This window comes from Thalia democratica, chromosome 3, assembly GCF_965202585.1.
Source record: "Thalia democratica chromosome 3, ktThaDemo2.hap1.1, whole genome shotgun sequence".
Lineage (NCBI taxonomy): Eukaryota > Metazoa > Chordata > Thaliacea > Salpida > Salpidae > Thalia > Thalia democratica.
Window position 1 is genome coordinate 37039029 of NC_139167.1, and position 26087 is coordinate 37065115.

A 26087-nucleotide genomic window follows, 5' to 3' on the forward strand; every position below is an offset into this window, starting at 1 on the left:
TTTACAGTCTAACAAATTGTCAAGTTTACCAAGTTTCATTACAAAGGCTCATTGGTTTTTAATATAAGACAAAAGTGTTTGATTGAAAAAAGTTTTTAAGCATTAGTTAGGTATTGAAAATGGTTCTAGATCATAATACAAATAGGTGTAAATTATTAGATATGAATTTATTCAGCTATATAATAAGATTACTGAAATTTTCAAAGAATGCAACTTACTTAACATGCAAAGATTATTTTCAACAACTTATGTTTAAAGAATAATTATGAAAGAGAGAAAGTATACTTAAAGATCAGTCTGGGCTTGAATAAACTGATTCAGCAAGTTTTTTTAAAGCGTTTCTTTTTGTACTCTTATCCACCTAACCAAACCATACTAAAAATCAATCAAAAAATAAAGTTAAAAAATTAAAATTTAAAAACATGAAAAAACTTCTATTTTTTGCTAATTCAGCTTTTATTCGGCTTAGACTGACCTTAAAGTATTTTAGCCATGAAAAAGTGATTTATTATATAGAAATTTATAAAAGTAACCCATAAATGTTTTTTAAGCTCTGTCTTTGTAGAAAGTTAGGTGGTATTTCAAAAAATTATATTTTTAAGTTAAAGTTATTATGTGTTCAAGATAATAGCTAGCTAATTAAGACTTAATCAGTCAGTCAGTGTGAATTTAAACTAATAAATATGTAGAATTCTACAAGGCCATCTTACTTGGCTAAAAGCGAATTAAATTAATAAAGTGAGTAAAAAAAAACTATGAATGAAACTAAAACCTATAAGTTATAAAAACAAGACTAAAACTGCGGTCCGCAATATTTAAAATATGAATTTGGGCCCGCGAGAACCAATTGCCTGACTGACTTGAAGTTTTTTACGTATAATCGTACAGTAACTTATTGCTTTTTTATTTACTTTTTTTTTCGATTTTACCTGAAGTTTCACTTTATTTTGACAAAAAAATCTTAGTTAATTAAAGTTTACCTGACCTGTTTCTAGTAATGGCATTAGTTGTTATACTATTTTACTATACTAAACCATCTGTTAATATATACAGACGTTTTAGATAGTGTCCATTTAATTCTTGTTTGAACATTACTTTAGAATTTATAAACTTTTGATTATAAACACAACGAAAACTTGATATAAGTCGTACTTTTTTTAATAGGTTACAGTTAAAGTTGACTTAAAGTTTAATCTCAAAACATAATGAAAGCTTGCAATAATACTTCAATTTTTTTATTTACAGTAACAATTGTAGTTAATCAAAATGTTTTCAAGAGAAAAAATTAAACCGAAAACGTGTCAACTGCTCAATACAGCTATTACAAAAAAAGACTTAGGTTTAAATGATTTGAGAAGTTCTACTGATGGTTTGAAGTTTGATGACTTTTTTCTTAATAACATGAAAAGCATAAACTTTTCAACAAAGAATAATAAAAACTATTTTGATAATCATTTTGAAACACCTGGAGTTAAAAAAACAAACACAACTTTCATGCATTTAGCCGAAGCTTTACAAACAGCTGACACAGCAACAAAGTTAAAATGGACTAAACAGCTAATTTTCAAGCTAAATCTGATTCATTCAATACCAAAATCGAATCATAATACAATTGATATTGAATGCTTAAAAATTGATGCTGAAAAAGATTTGGTTCTTGATTTAAACTCAAAAGTTAAAAAAAGTTTTACCAAACAAAGTTATATACATCCTATTTATTATTTTGGTCATAAATTGAATTATAAAGAACAAGATATTTGGAGTGCTGGTATCTGCATTTACTACATTAACACTTTAAATTATCCGTGGAAAAAAGCATCTCTCAGTGACAAAGACTTCAGAACTTGGGTCAAAGAAGGAAGATTTAAAAACACAATTGATGAGCCTTTACTGGCGTTACTTAAAGATATGCTAAATGTTGATCAGAGACTTTCTGCTAAAGTGATCATCAAAAAGTTGTTGAAAATGAAACCAAACCAAAAAGCCATGAGTGAGTTTTAATTTTTCGTATATTTAATGCCTTTTTTTTTGCTTTAGATAAAAACTTCCAAGATATTTCATTTTAACTACTGTACTTTTTATTTTGCAGAAACACTTGTTAACATGCTTTTAAAAGACAAGTATGGAAACATTCAACTATCGGAAATGTCTTCTGAAATATTTCCAAAGACAGGTTAGTTCTTATACTTTTTAACAATATACTAAGCTTTACGTTATAACTATTATTATTTCAGCGGTTGTTGAGTATCAATCTGATTCAGAACTTTCAACGTCAAATAAAAGTAAAACTAAAGAAATTAATAACTATCCTAAAAGTAATAAAAAGTTTAGTAAAGAGGAAATTGATAATATGTCCCGTGAGGAACAAGAATTAAATTTTTTGAACGGCTTAATAAGCTTAAACAAAAACTTTTTCGACCCAAGCGAATTTCGAATGCCAAAATACTCAACAAAGAGATTTTTTGATGTGAGAGATCCTAAAACAGAAAGTATGGATAGGTCGATATACATTGAGCTCTTTCGTGACCTACTAAATAGATGTAAACAAGCAGATGAACAGTCCGATTATAGCGAGTCAGAGGAAGACTCTGACCTTGAACTTATGTCTACATATTTACATCGAATTCACAATGCTAGTAAGGAGCATTTTTGTTACACTCTAAAACGTTGCTCACCGTGGCCGGATAAGAAAACAGCAGAAAGTTTAGATAGACACAAAAGTAAAGATGAAGGCAAAGTATACTCTTCACTTGGGGTTGTTTACCGAAATGACCCAAAAGTGCGTCTTGTTGTCCAGGAGAGTGAAGACTGGTTCGGGTATTCCCCATATGTTTTCAAAACCCATGCTACAGTTTTGTTTCCACCAATCGAAGAAGGTGAGATATGGACTATTGGTTTCGTACAGGGCATGACTAAACACTATTTGGAAGTCAACTACGAAAATGAGTTAAGGTTTGTCTAAAAATTGTTTGTATACATTTAAGTACATACTTTCCTAACAAATTAAATGTTGACGTAAATTTATCTAATGTTTAGTAACTGTTGGTATAACTCTTTATTTAAACTAATTTATTCTTTTTTTTATGAAAGGTTTTTACTTTTATGTACATGCTTTAAAATGTAAAAAAAGAACAAATGTCCAGATTAAGATAAATTGAAAATTATTCAACACAGTATTGTTGGCAAGAAAATTAGTTGTATTTCTAAATTAATGTTGTATGATAAGATAGGTTTGTTATTCACTATTTTGTTTACAATGTTTAGTTACAATATGTTTTGTTGCATTTAGCAGCAACTGTGATTATACCAATTGGGTAGTCAGCCTAAAATTTTCCTGTAGACTGAGACTTTGGCTACGTTTCTATTGAAACTCTTTTTTTTACTGCATTCCTTAATTTATTTTCAAAGTAAACTTCAAAAACATTCTAATCCTATCTGTTAGTTCATAATTTTTAAAGTTTTTGCATTTTAACACCTACCAATTAAAACCCAGAGAGGTCTTTGGTAGTTTGCAACTGCTGAAAGGTCACAAGTACGCATGCGACACGGCTGATTTTTATCCGTGGTACGATGATGAGGATTGCGTCACAATTGAAGGACCGACAAAAAAACACACCATGCTTCGATTGCAAGTAAGTTTTAATTTTTTTTTAGAAACAAAAGTTAACAGAATAATTGTTTTTATAGTTTAAGTAAATTTTTTGTTAATAAACTTTTGATTATTTCAGAGATAATTCAAATAAGTTATTTAGACAGATGATTATCCATCTGCTATGCTTGGCTGGGAATTGATGAAGCAACCAGTTTTAGAATTGAATCGAGATCTAAGTTTTGAACTTATGTTAGTTGCTGTTGAAGAAAACTCTGGCCGTTGGATGAAACTGGAAACAATTAAGTGGGGACAGAAAGTTCAAATACAAGTTGACACTAAGATGTCTCTAAACTCAAGACTCAAGTTGAAAGAATACAAGACATGGTGCACACACGATGAAAGTAAAAAAATAATTATAAATATCTTTTTCTTTACTTTTTGTTTCAAATAAACCACATTAAACTTAAATTTAAAATACTTCAACAGAACCTCTACTTCCCTGGAGCCCTTGTGAGCGAGATGATGACGATGAAAACATGGTTTACTCAATAAATAATTTGAAAGATACAAAACAGAGACCTTCGAATAAGGATCCAATTTACAGCGCTTTCAGAGGACCGAACCCAATTGAAACTCGTTATCTCAAAACTTACAAAGGTAAAGAATTGTTTGATGAGGAGCACAATGTTGATTTCAACCCGGATGAACCTCTCTACTTGTACCACGGTCCAAGGCTATGCGTTGAAAAAACCACCGACGATGAAAACAAAACGCTGATTGCTGATTCTTTGTTTAGGCCGAAAAGGAAATATTTCGATCCTAATAACATTTCATATCTACTTGACGAAAACGATGTCAAATCAGAAATGTCTAAATCTATGCTTAGATTTTACAGTAACAACGAAGACGACTATAAAAGATGCGCAAAAGATCCGAAGTTTCTTTACATAAACTAATAAATGTAGTAACTTTCGATAAAGTATGAAATTAACTTCATTCTAGTGTACTCTGTTGTGTTAGAATTATTTTTCTACCTAGTTTCTAGTACATAAAGATGTTTTCGCGTTATAAAAACATTAAACATATATTCTAAAAAATGGTTTTTATAACATTATACTATACCATATACAGTATGTGCGTTAGTGTAAATATTTTTACTATAGTTGACTTATTATGCAGATATAAATTCTTTTTAAAATAATTTTTGTTTAAATATGTTTCTAAAAAAAAGTCTAGCTTAGTTAAAGATACAGATTAAAAATATATACTAACTACGTAAACTATTCTAAGTTATATTTTATCTATTTTATTAATGCTTATATAAATAAATTTTGGGTTTTATGCTGGTACATTCAATGAAATTAAATAGTTCAAATATTGATCAAATTTACGATTTTATGTTTTATTTATTCCTTTGAAAAACTTTAACGAGAATGGAATATGAGTTAAAGTTTAACTATAAATGTGACTTGTTTTTAAGACATCATCTTTACATAATTTGTAATATATTACTAAATATTGATAAATGTTACACTAAATATTGCAATACTGTAGTTAAAGATGCATTGTATCAAATTCTATATGTTTTTGTACTTACCATATTAGCTTTATGATTATCTTTTTACCTTGTTTTCAAATCGATTTATAGTTTAAAATGTGTTAAAAAAATATTTTTAATTCTTTTTAAATAAATATTAATAATAAATGGTTTTGAAAGTTTTATCTAATCGCAGTACTTGCATGTCAATATTACTAAAATAATATTTATACGAAGAAATTTTAAAATTCAGTTTTAATAGTACTGTTTATTGAACGACAAAACATAGGATCAATAAGTTTAGTCCAAGGACCTGGTGTATGATAAAACAGTTTAGTTTTATCTAAAGTTTAAAATTTATAGATTTTTTAGTAGCAATTAGAAGTTTCAACAAAAGTTCAAACAAAATTGTTGAAACAAATGAAATATAATTTATTTAGAAACTGAATTATCTTAAATAGCCAAGAGAAAGGTAGCAAACCGCGCGCAAAGCGCGCTTAGTGCTTGCTTTTCAAAGCAAACTTGAAGAAAGTAAAACTTTATAAAACAGAAATTTTGTTTTAATGCTTAGTATAAACAGTAGTTTTTGAAAACTTGAAGCGTTGTTATTAGTAGTTTGAAGTTTATAATAAAAATTTTGAAACAAAGCCGAAGAAAGCAAATCTTTCTGATAACAAAACTTTTTGAATGCTCTTTAAGTAGCTTTTAATACTACCAATAATATTTCGATAAATTTTAGAAAACTAGATTTAACTTTTTTTAATCGTTTCGTAGTAATCGTTAAAAATTGGCACTCAAAATAAAAATTAACTTTTGCAAAGTTCATAAACTATTTACACATAAATATTATAAAGCTATTTAATTATAAAGCTTTCAAAGTAAATTTCTTTTTCAGAAATCTACGCTTTCTTCGATTTTGCTTTGCGAACTCTTACTTAAGTTCGCTTCGTGTTTAAAGTAAATTCCAGCCTCAGAAAGAATTACTTTCTTTTGGCCTTGCTCTTAGGTTCCATACCTTGAAAGCTTCCCGCGCTATTGTTCAGGTTTTCACTTAGCTTGCATGCCTCGAAAGCTTCGCTCCGCTTTCTTCGTACTGCTTGATATGGTTTTGTTGGGAACGGGTTTAAATTGCACGAAGCCATATTTAAACGATGGCAGAAACTGCACGAAGACGATTTTGCACCAAGGGGCAATTTTGCACGATTTAAATTTTTGTACGAGAGTAAAAAATTTCAGAAAAAAATAGTATACTAAAACTATAAAATAATTTAATAATAAAAACAAGTTACTGACCGAAGGTAAGGGTTAGGGGTAACAGTGATAGTAAAAGTAAAATAACTGATAAAAATTATTAAAAGTATATATACTTATTTATTTCAATTTAATTTCAAAAATAAAAAACTACCGACCAAGGTTAGGGGTAATAGTAAAAGTAAAAAAAAAAACAAAAAAAATTAATGAATAAAAAAATAAATAAAAAGAAAGTAACTTACCTACCGAGGGTTATGGATAACAGTAAAAAAACACTTAATTAAAATTAATAAAACTATTTAAATACCCCGTGCAAAAATTTCTCTCTGAAAAACTGTCTGATTGTGCAGAAGTGTCTTCGTGCAAAAGTACCTTCGTGCAGTTTTATCCTCCCGTGCAAAAGTATCTTCGTGCAACTTTGTACGTTCGTGCAGCTTTGTACGTTCGTGCAATTTTGTACGTTCGTGCAAATTTAACAGCTGTCCGGTTTTGTTATGAAAAAAAAATAAAGAAAATTATGAGTTCTTACTTTACTGCTAAATATTCTCTAAGAACCAAAAGCATTAGTAAAGCTACTAAGTTTAAGCGTTATAAATTTTTGTATTCTAAACACAAACATTTTTGTTAACTCTACAAAAATTAAAGACTTTGGTAAAGCATCTACATTTTTAATTTATGGTTTTATAACTTTTCGTTTGACAAATAGCGTTGTTAATACTCTAGAAAAAAGATTTTGTATATTTACTTTAAGTACATATCAGTTGTTTAAATAAGTACTAGTGTGTATTAAATCAACTTTTTAATAAATCGCTGGTGTTTAAAAAAAGTTGTTATTGTTTATTTATTGTAGTAAGATAGTTGACAATTAAAATATAAGGTTAAAAATTATTTGTTTGATTAAAGTTTAGCCTTTATTTCTATATTATTAAATGCTATTCCTTCAATAAAGTTTAAATAAAGCATTTGTGATCTCACTAATTTTACATAAAAAAAATTGAAATAAAGTAAAAAAATGTATATAGTAGTAAAAATAAACATCAAAGTCTGGACAAAAAGATTCGAGTCACAACCTAGTCGCAGTCGACATGTAGTTTCAAAACTTAACTATTTTAGTGTTTAATGTGAAGTTAATAACAGTATTTAGTTGTTATATAAGTAATTTATTACTATTAGTTAATTCTAAGCTTAATTTTTATATTCTTAAAATGTACTTCTTTTAGATTTAACTCATGATAAGAATTTAATTCAATTTTAAAAACATTTTAAAATAAAGTTTTTATATTATTGTTTTGTGCATGGTTCTTTATATAAACAGTGTTTGTACCACTTCATGTACTTTGATTATAACCAAATCACTCATTTGCTATCCCTTATTTGTATAAGTAGCATTTAGTATCTTTAAGTATCCATACAGTTAAGATAATGTCGTTATTTAGTTATTTTTTATAGTGTAGGCGTAATATATACTATAACTGTACCAGTTTGCTAAGTTAAGTAATCTCCATTTTTATGGTTTGTTCTATTTTATTTTTCTTGTTTAGCCTTATTAACAATTTAAACTATAATTATCAATTACTGTCATTATATTTTGGAAAGTTTTATTTATCAAAAAACAAGTTAAACCTTACTTCATTACTGTTTTATCTAACAGGTGATCTGGATTAAACTACATTGTATAAAATTTAATACTTAAAACTTTGTAAAATAAATTGACTTAGAATAAAACAAACAAATTAAAGGCTAATCCGAAAACCTATTACCAACTAATCGTCATAAACATAAAAATAGTAAGCTAAATTTAGTAGAGATTTTTAAACTGATTTTAATCTTAAGTAGTTTTAACCTTACTTTCATTTAAAATAAATACTTAGAGTAGGCTTTTAAGTACTTTAAATGATTTACTTAGTGCAACTGTTAAAAGAATTCAAATGTAAACGTGTAAAATAAAAGTTTGTTTCTGTATTAGTATTTGAAAGCTAAGGTAAATTTTAAAAAAACTTGACTTAGCTTTTAGAACATCAGTCTAGACCAGCGATTCTTAACCTGGGGGTAACCCCTAGGGGTAAACTTCCTTGTTTTAGGGGGTAAATTGTCTCAATCAAAAGTTATGTAAATAAATGTTTATTAGTTGTCTGTCTATTTTGTAAGTTAATATACTCTGTAAGTTTCTAAAGTTAAACAATTTTTTTAAGTTTTACGACTTTCTATTTTTAATAAGCCTAATGTTCAAAACATCTAGTTTTTTTTTTCTTCAAAATTAAACGCTATCTTATATATTGAGGGTAAATTTGGTAATAACCTTTCAAAAAGGGGTGAAACATGAAAAAATGTTAAGAACCGCTGGTGTAGACTCTAGGTAATGAAATGCGTTGCTTAGAATTTTTTTTTATATTGGTTTTAAATAATTTTGGAACAAATAAAGTAAACATTAAAAACAGAGAAATACTAGAGAAGCAATGTTAAACAAGCATTTTTTTTTTTTTTTGATTTAAGTTCGTTATTAAAAAAAAGCAACGAAGAAGTTAATTTTTAGATTAAAGTTGTAAAAAACTACTGCTCAGCTGTTCACTTGTCTAATTTGCTTTTATTAATTGAATGATGAAAATTATTAGTACTTATTAAAACTTTATGATTTGTTATATTCTGCTATATACATCTGTTACTTCATTTTCAAGTTGTTTTATGTAATAGTACTGAGATCACATATGCTTTATTTAAACACTATTTAAAAATTTCATTTAGTATTAATGTATTAAAAGATAAATTTTAATTAAACAAGTAGTATTTTAACCTTGGAAATTTACTATTACTATAAATAAACAATAATTAATTTTTCTAACTACCAATGATTAATTAAAACGTTGATTTGATAAACACTAGTATCAATTTAAATAATTTATATGTACTTAAAGTAAATATACAAAATACTTTTTCTAGAGTTTTAACAATGTAATTTGTCTAACGAAAAGTTATAAAACTAAAAACCATAAATTAAAAATGTAGATATTTTACCACAATCATTAATCAATATTTTTCTGAAAATTATAAAAAGATAAATCGTTGTTACAGCTCATAACAATATATTTCTTTTTATTTAATTAAAAATACAGCAGCGTCACCCGGTTTATAATTGGTATAACTTGCAATAAAAAGTAGTTAATTAAGCTCTTTTCTAGTGGTTTTACGATGAAATGTTTAAGTTTTAATGGTATATTTTATGTTAACTCATAGATAACCAAACTTTTTGAAGCAGTATTAAATATAGGTGTGTATAAATTACAAAAATTAATAACGCATAAACTAAGTAGCTTTACTAATGTTTTTGGTACTTAAACAATAACTAGCAGTAAAAAAAGCACTCAAATTTTTTCTCTATTTTTTTATTTGATAACTTTTTGAGAGAACAAAACATATATTTTTATAGGTTTTAAAAATGAACAACTTTTGAAACTCTGTGAAAAAATAAACTTTTTTACGTATAAGCGTAAAGTAACTTATTGCTTTTTTAATTACTTTTTTTTTTTTAACCTGAAGTTTCACTTTATATTGACAAAAATATCTAAGCTAATATAAATTTACCTAACCGGTTTATAGTAATAGCATTACAATGTTATACTATTTTGCTATATTAAACCATCTGCATTTTAGAAAGTGTCCATTTAATTTTTGTTTGAACGAAGTTATTAAATTTATAAACTTTTGATTTTTTAAAATATAACGAAAAATTAATACACGTCTTTAAATTTTAAAATTCACATTACTATTAAAGTTAACTCAAAGTTTTGTATCAAAATATAGTTAAAGTTTATATAAATACTTTTATATTTTTATTTACAGGAACAATTGTAGTTAAACAAAATGTTTTCTGGAGAAAAAATCAAACCGAAAACGTGTCAACTGCTCAATACAGCTATTACAAAAAATGACTTTTATTTTAATGATTTGAGAAGATCTACTGATGGTTTAAAGTTTGATGATTTTTTTCATTCTAAGAATAATAAAACAAACATTGCAACAAAGAATAATAAAAACGTTTTTGATGGTCATTTTGAAACACCTGGAGTTAAAAAAACAAACACAACTTTCATGCATTTAACCGAAGCTTTACATACAACTGACACAGCAACAAAGTTAAAATGGACTAAACAGCTTATTTTCAAGCTAAATCTGATTCATTCGGTACCGAAATCAAATCATGATACAATTGATATTGAATGCTTAAAAATTGATGCTGAACAAAATTTAGTTATTGATTTAAACTTAAAAAACAAAAAAGTTTTAAGAAAACAAAATTATCTACCTCCAAGTAATTATTTCGGTCGTAAGATAAATTTTAAACAACGAGATATTTGGACAATTGGTACCTGTATTTACTATATTAACACTTTAAATTTTCCTTGGAAAAAAGCATCTCTCAATGACAAAGACTTTAGAATTTGGGTCAAAGAAGGAAAATTTAAAGACACAGTTGATGAGCCTTTACTGGCGTTACTTAAAGATATGCTAAATGTTGATCAGAGACTTTCTATTAAAGTTATCATCAAAAAAATGTTGAAAATGAAACCAAACCAAAAAGTCATGAGTGAGTTTTAATTTTTTTGTACAGTTAATGCTTTTTTTTTTGCTTTAAATGAAAACTTCCAAAATATTTTATTTTAATTACTGTATTTTTTGTTCTGCAGAAAAGCTTGTGAACATGCTTTTAAAAGACAAGTATGGAAACGTTCAACTATCGGAAATGCCTTCTAAAATATTTCCAAAAACAGGTTAGTTCTTGTACTCATTAAAAATATACTTAGCTTCCTTTTAAAATTATTATTTTTTCAGCTGTAATTGAGTATCAGCCTGATTCAGAACCTTCAACGTCAAGTAAGAATAAAACTAAAGAAATCAATAACAACCCTAAAAGTAAAAACAAATTCAGTAAAGAAGAAATTGATAAAATGTCACGTGAAGAACAAGAATTAAATTTTCTAAACGGCTTAATAAGTTTGAACAAAGATTTTTTCAACCCAAGCGTAGCTCGAATGCCAAAATACTCAACAAGTAGATTTTTCGATGTAAGAGATCCTAAAATAGGAAGCGTGGAAAAGTTGAAATACATTGAGTCCTTTCGTAACCTACTAAACAGACATAAAGAAGCAGATGAGCAATCTGATTGTAGTGAGACAGAGGGAGACTCTAACTTTGAACTTATGTCTACATATTTAAATAAAATTCACGATGCTAATAAGCATCATTTTTGTTACACTCTCGAACGTTGCTCACCTTGGCCGGATAAGAAAACAGTAGTAAGATTAGATAAACGCAAAAGAAAAGATGAAGGCAAAGTATACTCTTCACTTGGGGTGGTTTACCGTAATGACCCAAAAGTGCGTCTTGTTGTCCAGGAGAGTGAAGACTGGTTCGGGTATTCCCCATATGTTTTCAAAACCCATGCTACAGTTTTGTTTCCACCAATCGAAGAAGGTGAGATATGGACCATTGGTTTCGTACAGGGCGTCACTAAACACTATATGGAAGTCAAGTACGAAAATGAGTTAAGGTTTGTCTAAAACTTGTTTGTATACATTTAATTACATACTTTCCTAACAAAATAAATGTTGAGCCGTTTACTAAAAACTTGTGATCTGATAAACTAAGTTGTAAGATAAAAACTTGCTAATAAAACTAGATATTGTGCATTGCAGCAAAGCACATGAAAGCAAATTTTTGTATTCAAAAACTGTCACCAAAATTTTCTCTGCTTAGTTGTACAATCTACTTTCTCTTTTAAGCCTTATTTTCTTTTCAAAGTAAACTTTATAGTACATTGTAACCCTATCTGTTACTTCATAATTTTTAAGTGTTTGCATTTTAACATCTACCAATAAAAACCCAGAGAGGTCTTTGGTAGTTTGCAACTGCTGAAAGGTAACAAGTACGCATGTGACACGGACGATTCTTATCCGTGGTACGATGAGGGTGACTGCGTCACAATCGAAGGACCGACAAAAAAACACACCATGCTTCGATTGCAAGTAAGTTTTAATTTTTTTGGTAGAAACAAAAAATTAACAAAACATTTTTTTATAGTTTAAGTAAAACTACCTTCGATCTTTTCAGAACTAAAAAGTTCAAATGATTTATTTAGACAGATGATAATCCATCTTCTATGTATAGCTGGGAGTTGTTGAATAAACAAATTTTACAAATCAATCGAGACCTGAAGTTTGAATTAATGTTAGTTGCTGTTGAAGAAAACTCTGGTCGCTGGATGAAACTGGAAACAATTGAGTGGGGACAGAAAGTACAAATGCAAGTTGACACTAAAATGCCTCTTAACTCAAGACTCAAGTTGAAAGAATATAGAACATGGTGCACACACGATGAAAGTAAAAAATAATTATAAATATATTTCTCTTTACTTTTAGTTTCAAATAAACCACATTAAACTTAATATCTAAAATAATCAACAGAAACTCTACTTCCCTGGAGCCCTTGTGAACGAGATGATGAAGATGAAAATATGGTTTACTCAATAAGCAATTTGAAAAATACAAAACAGAGACCTTCGAATAGGGATCCAATTTACAGCGCTTTCAGAGGACCGAACTCAGTTGAAACTGGTTTTATTAAAACTTACAAGGGTCAAGAATTGTTTGATGATGATCAAGATGTTGAATTTTTCAACCCATATGAGCCTCTCTATTTGTACCATGGTCCAAGGGTTTGCGTTGAAAAAACCACCGACGATGAAAACAAAACGCTGGTTGCTGATTCTTTGTTTAGGCCAAAAAGGAAATATTTTGATCCTAAAAATATTTCATATCTACTTGACGAAAACACTGTCAAATCAGAAATGTCTAATACTATGCTTAGCATTTATAGTAACAACGAAGACAAGTATAAAAGATGCGCTAAAGATCCGAAATTTCTGTACATAAACTAATAAGTGTAATGACTTTTAATTAAGTATGAAATTAACTTTATTCTTGTGTATTTTGTTGTGTTATAATTATTTTTCTACCTAATTTCTAACACTTAAAAATGTTTTAATGTTTTAATGACATTAAACATATAATTCCAAATAACGGTTCTAAAAATATTTTCCTATACTATATTCACTATCCTAATTACTTTTTTATAATCTTAAATAGCAGGTATTTAAAAAACGCTCCTAATTGTAGTGGAATGCATATTGAACAATGAACAGGACATACAACATAATTAAATTTTTCTTTATTGAACTTTTAGTTTTCTAACTGGTTATCTCAAAATAGGCTGATTATTTTCTAATGTTCCTTATTACTTATTTAAGAAAAAAATTAACTTTACTGTCAGTGGCATAGTATACAGTGTTCATAGTCTCAAAAACATAAGCTAAAGTCTTTGAACTAAAAAATTCAAAATATTTTACCTTGGAAAAACAGCAAATTAGGTAAAATTGGAAAATTGTATTTAATATTTTTTGAGCTGGTGTCAAATTCAGCTCTCTAACTCAAGCTTCGCCTTGTTTTTTAAAAGAAAGCTTTCGCTATGTTTTAGAATAAGAAAAGTTAATACTAACATTTATTGGAAAAAAAATTTCAATAAAAATAAGTATCTATAATTTAGCTATATTGTAAGAAAGTAAACTAATTTTAATAAAACCTTTTTTTTATTGATTTACTCATTTCTAGAATTAGTTAATTTCTAAGAATAGTATTTTAATCTCAAGTATTGTTGAAAAAACATCAATAGCATTGTATAAGCTATATACTTGGAATTTGTAGTATTAAAAAGAAATTAAGTTTTAAAGACTTACAATATTTTTAATGACCTAAAACTAAAATACCTTTCACATCTATAAATAAATGTTTCAACTGTATCAAAAAAGTTTCCAAAGACTAGTTATTGAATGATCTTTTATATATAGCTTAATTGAATACACTTGAAAAATATTATTAATTATAAATTGAAAAGTACATAAGTTCAGATTTAGAAAAGGTATAATTGTTATAGCGGGTTTTCAAAAATCCTTATTCTTATAGTATATTAAACGGAGACTTTTGCACGCGTAATCACTTTTGTACGAATTGTCATTTTTGCTAAAAGCGTCATTTTTTCACGGCGTAACTTTTGTACGAGCGTCACTTTTTTACGGCGTAACTTTTGCACGAGGTTAAGATCAGTGTTATAAATCTTATAATTTAGATAAAATTATCTATAAAGTTAAAATTTTGTAGAAGGTGTTTAAAACTCTTCATAAAATGTTGCAAACAGCTGTAAAAATAAATAGAGATAATACCTACGGTTGTGATTGAACCGGAATATTTTGAATAACATTCAAATTTCAGTAATGATTAAACCGTTAGGCTAAGCTACCAATATCTTAACAAAAATTACTGTTTATATACTTTTTACAAGCGTTAATAAAATTTTTGTTAGTTCTTTTTACCATTTACAACTGTAAAACTTTAAATTTCGCTTAGTAAAGTCTTTATAATAAGATTATAGTAATTCAAAAAAGTAGATAATAATGATAACATTTCACAATTTTTTTTTTTAAATAGGCTTAACTTTAAGCATAAATTTTACTATTTTATAACTTACATTTAAAAATAAAATACTAATGTTTAAAAAAAATAGTATTAGATTTTTACCCTTGTAGACAAACTAAGATTTTTTATAAAAATTAAAAATGTGTAAAAAACAATAAACTTTGTTATTGAATAAATTATTCTATAATTTAATCAGAGAGATACTTTCAAACGAGATACAATAAATAGTGAAAATCTAGCTAAACTTAACAACTTCTAAAAAATAATCATATACTTTTGGGTTATGTACAGCTTAGGAGCAATATAAACATTGTTGTATTAAATCTAAAGCTTAGAATTTTTTTTCCCTATCATAGTAAGAATAGTCTTATGCACATTACTACAAATGTTAATAAAGCTCACTTAAAACTTTAATAAATTAAAGTTCTGCTTGTAAAGATATTAACAGTGATAGTTAAAAAATTAAAAAACATATATAAATAATAAGAAGAAGTAAAAGGTTACCATCCAAAGGTAAGGGTCAGGGGTAAAAACAAAAAAATTAAAAAGATCATACTAATAGTTATAATAAAATTTAAACCCGTGCAAAAGTGTCTTAGAGACCCTTCGTGCATACTTGACACCTACCCATTTATCATACTCTTAGAAATTAGAAACAGTTTTATTTTCTTATTTAATTTAGTGCAAAACTCGTACAACCTTTATTAAAAAGGAAATTCATTAGTTAGTTGTAACAATTGATAAGTTAAAATTTAAACTTTAAAGAACAAACAACAAGCAATAAATATTGATAAAAGCTACACAAAAATAAATTTAATGCGATAACAGTTTCAGTAACAAAACTATGCAGTAAAATCAGTATTTAAATATTATAATTCATTTTACTAGTTCAACTTGTATTTTGAGCAGTTATTTTTCTATAGACAAATTTAATAAAAGTTAAAGTATATCTTTTATTTATTTATTTATGAGTACTTTTTTAAAAAATACGTTTTTTACTACAAAAAGATTGGTAGTGCTGCTCATTGAATGTTGTTTTCCTACGAACATTAACCTGGCAGTATTTATAGTAAAACAACATTCACTGAGCATAATTTACACTACCAATCTTTTTGCAATAAGAAGCGAAAAGTAAATTTAAATGAAAGATTTTTATATAAGCAAAAAGTAATTTAATAAAAACACAAAACCATTGAGCCCACAAAGTCTGTTCTAAAAAACTTTTTCACTCTGAAGTGGAGAAAAAAAAATTCTAGTAAAAAATGGATACCCACCATATTTGAGTAAGAGAGTTATAAAATCACATGATAACATCCTTAACAAACCTAAGGTTTAGGGACCTGAGAATTTCCCAGCAACTACCATATGTTGGAGATAAACCACGTGTGTTTGATAAGAGAGCAAAAGTTATAAAAAATACAACGTATATAATCTAGTAAATCCGAGAATTATATACTTGATTCGAAACCAGTGTTTAAAATGCAGTTTAAAGAATCGATACCTGATTTAAAAATAAGCTGTGTAGCATACAACTTCAATTGCTTTAGTGAAAACGATATCGGACAAACTTCGAGCTGTTTCAAAACTAGGATCAAAAAAAATTTAATTGCATGCGTGTTGAAATTTATAGAATAAAAATCTGAACTTAAGACAATTGCAACCAAAAACGGTGCTAAAAGACCTTTAATTTCAGAAAACTTAATAAATAATAAAAATTGTGCTAAAAATTATCAGGTATCTTAATTTAAAATTATTAATCATTGTAATAGTGTTTTGAACTTGTTAGTTTAAAAGCTATCTCTATATATAAAAAAAGACAAAATTATCCAACCAAAAATAGTTTGATTACAAAGTGGCTTTATTTAGTTAAAAACAAATTTTTTTTTCCTTTAATAGTACTTAATTTTGTTTTTATGACTGCTTTACGTTAATTATTTATTACTCTGATTGATATTATTGATTACTTTGTTTGTTTTTTTTTTTCTTTTAACCTAACACTTTGTTTTGGTCATTAATATTTTTAGTTTAAAATAAAAATTTTAGAAGATGTATAAAAATAAAGTTATTTTTTAAAATTGAAATGAGTTGTTATCATTACCATCGACTTTCTTGAATTACTATAATTTTATTCTAAAGACTTTTATGTAGAATTTTAAGTTTTTCAGTTGTAAAATGTCAAAAACAACTCACAAATATTTTATTAACGCCTAATAAAGAGCATATAAACAGTAATTGTTGTTGTTAAAATATTGGTAGCTTAGCCTAATGGTTCAATCATTACTGAAATTTTAATTTTAATCAAAATTTTTCGGTTCAAACTCAACCGTAGGCATTGTCTCTATTATAAACACTTATAATAAAATACTAAAAAAATAAATACTAAAATTATGTTAAATTAAGTAAAAAGATACGATACAAGGAAACGATTTTAGTTTTATTTTAGAGAAAATAAAAGTTTGTTTGCTCTCGATTTTATTACCTTATTTGTCTCAGCAGTGTGTAATGTGAATTAATTGCTGAGCTAACAGTAAAGCAATTTAGTTTCGAAATAAAAATAGTTTGATAAGGTCTAAAACTTTTTTTTTTAGTTTAGATATCTTTTTTTGGAAGTTTAGTTATTTTTAATCAAAAAAAAAAAATTTTCTTTATTTTTTTAAAAATATTTACTGGAAAAATAAGAAGGCAGAATATTTTTCTAGACAATGCTTTTCAATAACTTTTTATCCTTTAGGTTTAGTTATCGTTTCAAATCACTTCTTAAAGTAAGTTTTGTACAAACTATAAGTTAATTTTAAGTACTCTTAACCATTTAAAGCAAAAATTTATATAAACTTTATATTTAGATTATTAACTGAATAAATTTTTATTAATTATGTTTTTCAAAAAACTTTAACATTTTTAGGCGTATTAAAACAGTGTTTTTCATGTATTCTAAACAACATAAAAAAAGTTGCAAACGATCGGATATTTTTTAAATATAGGAAATTAAAGGCAAATTTTCTTTGCAACAACGTAAAAATAGTAGTTCTTTGAATTAAATTTTGGAATCTTAATTTGAGTAAAGCTATTATTTTTGTACTACTTTTGTTAAAAGTAAAGCCTTTTTTTTTATTTAAAAGCATAATGGTATAGAAATAAAAATATGTTTATTATAATTAGTAAACTATAATAGTATGATTAGTATGTTGTAAAGTTTAAATTTAAGGTTCATAAAATTTTTTTAAAGAAGGTCATAAATTTAATTTAAACTATTTAATTGATGTTTATAGTATACTTAAAATTAGAAACGCAAAACAACTACTTTAGAGCTTGTATAACAAAAAAATGCTTCTCATTAAACTGTTTTGAATGTAAGCTTTAACTATTTACAAGTTTTATATTTCAAAAAAATTAAGTGAACAGCTATTAGCATTTTAATATATTTCTAACCTACCTTAATTTGAAAAGGGTGGATAAAAATCAAAAACTTATATCATTTACATTTTACTTAATAAAGCAAGAATTTAAGTAGGCAAAATAAATATGACTATAACAAGTCTTAACAAAAAAATTAAAGTTTATGCTTTTGAAAACGTTTGTTAGATAACACAAAATATATTATTATTTTATTTAATAAAACTTTTGCTTACACATAAAAAACTTTTAGCTAAAACTTTTATTTACTGATGAAGTACTTGTAAACAAAAAAACCTGCAAAACTTCAATTCTCTTAAAGTTTTGTTATCGTCATTGATAAAATATGCAAAACAAACAAAATAAGTTCAAAAAAAGTAAACAAATTAGTATGTGTTTTACAGCTTAAAAATAGTTTTAATTGAATTTTAAGAAAAACTGAAAAAAAATATAAAAATTTACAATATTTGTGCTTTTTATATACATTTTAGTTTATAAATTAAATAAATTAGCTACATTTGGTCACATTGAAAAAAACTAAATAAAATTTTACTTTTCGCTTTTTTGTTTGAAGCTTTTAAATTCTTTTTAATTGAAAACATTATCACTTTATTTTTCACTAAGTTTTCATTTGTGTAGACAACAAATTAGTACTTGAAAGCATTTAAAGTTTTTGGCTTTTAATTGATTAAAATTACCATTTAAAATTTTCATGGTATACATACTTTAACTAAATTTTTGACAGCTTTTAGAACTTTAATTATCATTTGTTTTTTTTCCAGTTTATCATTGTTAACAGCTAAATACTAAAATGTTTAAAAAAACACAAATAAACTTTGCTAAAGTAACATACCAGGTAACATGAATTATTATATATTGATAAGGCCAAATCTATTATGCTTAAAAATTTAATAATAATTTTTAACTTATTAATGTAATTGTTTTGGCAATGGTGAATTGATTCCAAATAAATTTAAAGGTGTAAAAAAAAAGTTAAAAGCAGTAGTGATTTGTTAACTACTTTTTGTTTGTAATAAAACTGAGTTAATATAAAAATTACTGTTTAAAAAAAGCTGTATTTTCTATCAGTATAAAAATTTTAAAAAGCTATGTTTGTTTTTTATTGCTGAAAGTAAGAAGTTATTTTATATATTTTGTCAGATTTTTGTTTGTTAACATTTCAAAACAGTTCTAAAAGTATAAAAAAGTTTTCATACTGTAAGTTTAGATAAGAAAACATGCATTTATAGTGTTTAGAATGAAAAGTTTGAATATTTTGATTGATATTTATTGTTTAAATTTTTATCAACAGATTATTAAACTTTTTGTACGAAAATAAAAGAAGTATAAGAGAAATTGTTTAGACTTTCTACAATTTTTCGATACTAAAACTGACTACTCTGAAACTTTTTTTTAGAAGTGTGTAATTTATTTAAACATCTCAACATTAAGTATTTGTTTTTTTTTTTAATCTAACAAAATCCGAACAGTCTTTCATCATGGATGAAACGTCTTCTACAAGCAAACAAGAAATCTGTACAAAGAGTAAAAATCTGTACAAATTTAAATGTGACGAAAAACAAGACGACAGAGACGTGTCAACCGACCTCGACTCTGACGAGCTGAGCTGCTCCTCCGAGGAGGAGCTGAAATGCGCGGGTGAGGAAAAAGCGAGGCTGAAGCGGTTGGAAATGGACCTGGTCCTTCGAAAAACAAAGCGTTACTACCACACGCTGCCGTACTTCAACGACGCGAGACGAATCAAATACGGTTCGGCTTCGTGCGACGTCAAAGAGGAATCTCTGACTGACGAGTTCGTGGGTTCCGGCCTAGAAAGCCTGGACTGCGACCGTTTGAACGCCGCAGCAGACCTCAACTCATGGTACAGAGTCAAAAGCTTGAGCGAGTCGCATCGAGACTACAAAACTATTTTGGAGGCGGTTGAAAACGTTGATGCCAGTTGGGTTCAACCAACAAAAATGTTGCCGTTTAATGCTCGAATCAAAGCGAACAAGAGGCTCCGGCTGTCCAAAGCGATCCGAGTCGTCTCGAACGGGAGCGACGCGCCCAAGAGGTCGCGCGGCAACAAGCTGCTGTACCACGGCACGCGGTGCTATAGCCTGGTGAACGTTCTCAACCGAGGGTTAGTCCCTTCGAAGGAAGGCCGCTACGGCGAGGGGGTCTACCTGACCAACGGTATAAAACTCGCTCTTTACTACGGCTCCAACAAGGGGATCGAGTCTAAATACGTTTTCGTTGTGGAAGTCGTTGGAAGTTTCGAAAAGTTCCCGCAAAAAAAACCGGCGCGGGTCGAAACAAACCTCGTCGACAGTAGGGACTGCCGCATTTGCAAGGAGCTGAAAAGGCCGGAAAACACGCGAGAAGTAGGTTGGCTGACGGGTTTGTCTGGTTATGCGGGAGATATCTTTGTGACCCGTCAGAACTTTGCGGTCACAGCGTACTTGCTGAAGTTTGATTACTATTGAGATTTAAGTTGAATTTTTGTTTGAATCTTGTTGGACCTTTTCAATTCGTTTTCTATAATGATTTTACCTTTTATAAGTTAATGCTGTTATAAAAATAGTTTAAAAATTATACTTTACTTTAATAGATTAACGTAACATGTTTTTAAGAAAATAAAACCTATAAATTTGTTTTATTGACTTGTGTTTTGAGCATCTTATTTTTCTATAAATAAGTTTATTTAAAGTTGAAATATAGTTGTTATTTATTTTTGAGAATTTTTGAAAAAAAAAATATCTAGCTAGATTTAAGTATGTCTAGTTGTAAACATAAATTTTGTTTTTGAATTTTCTAACGTGAACCTCTATTAATATAACAGTTTTAGTTGAATTCTAACAGTCTCTCAAATACTGTATAGTCCGCCCTTCGAAAATAAGTAGGAAATTCTTTTTTATTTGTGTAAAATTAAAATGTTCACACTTTTAGTTTATCGTCTATATTTCTGATCTTATGCTAAATACCGAATAAAAAAGACAGTTGCTTTTGAAAAAGTTTTATTAATCATTTGAACATCATTTGTATTTTTGTTTAACTTTTTTCAATTATTATTGCATGTTTTTCTTTCTTTTAAGTTTTCAAATTGTTAAAACTAACTAATGTATTTCCTGTTTAAAAAAGGTCATATGAGTTTTGCTCTCAACTAAATATGAAATTAAAATGTTTCTAATTTTTAAGATCTTTTTTTTAATTAAAATATTCACACTTTTAGTTTATCGTCTATATTTCTAATCCTATGCTAAATGCCGAATAAAAAAAATAGTTTTTTTCATGTTATACTTAAAGTTCTTTCAGTCTTTAATTGCTAATTAAAGTTTTCTTTTCTCAGCTCAACGGTTTCTTCAGCGTATTCGGCTTCTCCTTTATCATGATCTCAAGCTGCTAATGAATAAGTACCTTTATTGACAATGAACAAACTTACTTTCGTTTTAAGTTTTGCCCATCATCTGGGATTGCTCGCACACCTTTGTAAAATTGCCAGAAAGAGTTGCGAAAATATGGTTACAATGATTATATGTTTAATCATGTTTGAATCATTTTAGAACTCGAAAAGGTAGTATACGTTGTTTTTATTCTCATAGTATCAATGTATTGAATATTTTGAACTACTCTATTCGAAAACATACTAAATTTGATTCATAACATGTGGTTTTGTAATAAAAATAGTTTTGATCATTTTTTTGATACATTTTGCTTTTGAAAAAGTTTTATTTATCTTTTAATCATCATTCTTTTCTATTTAATTTTACTACTGAAATTTTATCGAATTTAGTATATTTTTGTTAAATTTTTTTCAATTATTATTGCATGTTGTTCTTTCTTTAAAGATTTCAGATTGTTAAAACTAACTAATGTATTTCCTATTTAAAGAAGGTCATATGAGTTTTGCTCTCAATTAAATATGAAATTAAAGTTGTTTCTAATTTTTAGCAGTACGATAAATGGGTAGGTGTCAAATGTACACGAAGACACTTTTGCACGGTTCGAAGTTTTAATGATAATTTATTTATTTTTTACCAATATCACCCTTGGTTAGTAACCTTTTTCTTTTCATTATTAATTTTTCATTGTCTTTTTTTATTCTTTTTTTAACTATCACTGTTAATGATTTTACAAACTAATTTACTTTATTTGATAAAGTTTTAAGTATGTTTTATAAAAAAATTGTAGTAATTTGCATAACACTATTTTTACTATAACACGGATAAAAAATTTAAACTTTGAATTTTGTACAACAATGTTTATACTACTCCTAAGTCTATAAGTAAGCAAAAAGTACCTGGTTTTTTTTTTAAGTTAGCTAGATTTCAATATGAATTTATTTATATGAATTATCTTATTTAGTTTCAAAGTATTATTTTGATTAGTCATGCAATAATCTATAGCATAATGAAATTCAAAAACTTTTTCACACATTTTTTTATTTTACTTAAAAGCCTAATTCTGTCTACAAGGTTTAAAGAAATATAATACTTTATTTTATAATTTTTTTTTATTCTAAAAAACCAACTATAGAATATTCAAATGTATATGCATAAAGTTTAACTTATTTTAGAAAATAAAATGTTTTACACAACTTAAAGAGCATTTTGAACCAAATATTAGTTCTTTGTGATTCACATTGTGTTTTTGGACATCCATGTTATTTCAAACCATATTAACCACACTTCTGAGTTTTATGCGGTGTTTATATTCGTTTGTAATTATGTTAAAATGTACTATTGTATTTTTTACTAGTTAACATATATTTTTTTAACTGATAAAAACATTTTAATCACTTAATAACCTATGAATAAGAAATTGAAAATTTGGGTTGAGTTAAAGTGGGTAAGTGTATTAAAGTTGACGAGCATATCCAGGGGTTGATAAACTGCGGCCTGCTAAATATAGTAAGCTGAAGTTTCGCAGATATTCAAAGTCAGATATTCGCATATTTGAACTTTTAATCACTATAAACACGTTTTCGTAAAAAATTAATTGAGCTTACGTTATTAAGTTTAAACAAAAAACATCTTAAACGGTTTGTCTCACTTTGTAAATATGACATTTTGGTTTAGAATAAATGAAAGTATCAACATTTTTTTTTGATCTAAAAATTCAACTACTTTTTTATTAATTTGGTCTATATTAAACAATTAAGTTTCGTAAAATATTGATCAAACCTACAATTCTTATTCAATTTAAACAAAAAACATCTCAAACGTTTGTCTTATTTTGAGATATGACAATTTTGGTTTATATCAAAGAAAAACATAATTTTTTTTTTGATTTAAAAGTTTAACTATTTTTTTCTTGTTTATTCTATACAAAACAGCTAATTTTCGTAAAAAATTAATAGAGCATACAATCCTTATTCAATTTAGACAAAAAATATCTTAAACGATTTTTCTTGCACTATCGTTAACTTAGCTCGATTAGCATTTTTTTGCAATTTTCATAAATGTTTAAACTTTAGATTCAATTATTTTCCTTATCTTTAAAGCTAACTAAGATTTTTTTTTGTTCTAGAGAACGCTCCTTTGCCTTTAATTCTAGAAAAATCCATTGGATTGGTGTTTGAATTTTTGAGTGGGGCTCCTTAGAAAATGTTTTTTTTTTTGATATTTTTATTTCAACCGATGTTTCAAGCCAGAAAAAAAAACTTTCTTTTTATTATTCTTACTTTGCTGTGCTTTCAAAGGTTGGTGTTTTTTTTTCAAATTTCTAATATCTTAATAATATATACATATATGCCCGATTGTAAATTTCAAAGACCCTTAATTTTCTAAGGGTCACTGTAGCAAAAAAAAAATAAAACTATTTTTTCAAACTATTTTTACACATTAGTTATGACTATTTCAAAAAGTTTACGCTTTTTTTATCTAAACTGTTTTTATGTAAGACATGAACCATGCACGTTTTACTATAATTATCATTATTTGAACATCAAATCCCTCATACTTCTAGCCCTTAGAAATCCCTAGAAACCCCTCATATTGACAGATCGAATCTGCAACGCTTCTGTTTTCTTAAAATAGTGTTTTCGGTTTAAAATAGTAAAAATCATTAAATATTAAAAAAAAAAAAAAAATTTTAATAGAACAAATTCAAAGGTATTTTTCAAGAAATATGTGGCGTTTCAGTAGACCTAAGTTATTAATTGAGGTTGTACTAAATTTACCATTTTTTACTAAATACACAAAACTCTAAATAAAGTAAAAGATTCATGATATGAAAAATAAAAGTTCAAAAGCTTTAGTTTCAGTTGTATTCTAACTTCTCTAAAATTATCTAAATAAAATTTTATTATTTTAACTTTTCATGTCTTACATATAAGTTATATTTTACAGGCTATTTAAATTTTTGTCGCTATTAAAGAAATAGCAGTTAAATACGAATAACTAAAGTTTGTAATAATCGCAAACATTTGTGTGTCATTTTTAACAAACAATCTGATAATCAATGCATACTTAAAAAACAATGTATTAGTTATTCTGAAAACTTTTCATATTTGCATCAAAATTTTATAAAGCAAGTTGTTATAAAGTAAAGTAGTAAGATTAATTAAATTATTATTTAACATGTTATATTTCCTAAATAAATTGATTATTAGTAAAATTAATTTAGCTTAATTATACTAAAAAAATAATCGTTAATTATAATGCTTGTAGTATATAAGTTTCATAGGTAATGTTCTATTTTAGTTTTTTGTCCTTTTAAAGTTTGTTTTTTTTTTGGTTAATAAATCTTAATCGTATTGTAAACATATCCACTCTAGGAAATATTTTGTTTCTTCAGATCTTTTTTCCACTAAGTGATTAGTTGTTCAACTATTTTTTTTCTAAGTTAAGAACAGAAATTGTTTTGTATTGTATCAGTTTTTATTCTGGAAGGTATTTTGTATATTTTTAAATCTGCAAGTTCAATAACAATGACGATTTTAAACAGCAAAAAACTTTACAGTTTTTATATTATGAAAAATTAAGTGATCATTATAAAGTTTTTGTTAAAAAACTATACTATTTAATTAATATATTGTCAGTACTAAATCATAGTTAAAAAAGTGATTAGCAAAAGATTGCATATGTATATAGGCTTTATGTTCAATCAAAAATAAAGTATTTAAATTACAAGTAGTTTAAAAACTTTAGAAAAACTTTGTTGGTTGTTCAAAAGTAAAAGTCTTCAAGAAAACTCCGTATTATTTTTAAGTTGATCAAATTACACCTAATAAAAAGGTTCTTGTACAAAACTTAAATATAGTTTGGTAGACGCTTATACCAATTAATTAATGAAAAAATATTCAATGTCTATAGCAAAACTTTACTTTTTGTTACAACAATTATGTATAAAGTTTGAAAAAATTTGGTATTAAAATATTTAAAAAACTAAAAATAAGTTTTCATCTTTCATACAAAACTAATCAATTAAAAACTTATAAATTTAAGTATGACCACCTTAAAAATTTTAAAAATGTTTCGGACTTATTTTATATGTTTTAGAAGTTCAACAAAGTATATTTTTTAATTTTTTTAATATTAATTTTATTTGGTAAGACAATGCTATATATACAAAAATCACGGTTTACTATCATTTCTAACTCGCTATCATTTCTAACCTGGTTATTTCTAAACCGATCACATCTAACCCGATCACTTCTAACCCGATCACTCCTAACCCGATCACTTCTAACCCGATCATTTCTAACCCGATCATTTCTAACCCGATCACTTCTAACCCGATCACTTCTGACCCGATCACTTCTAACTCGATTACTTCTAACCCGATCATT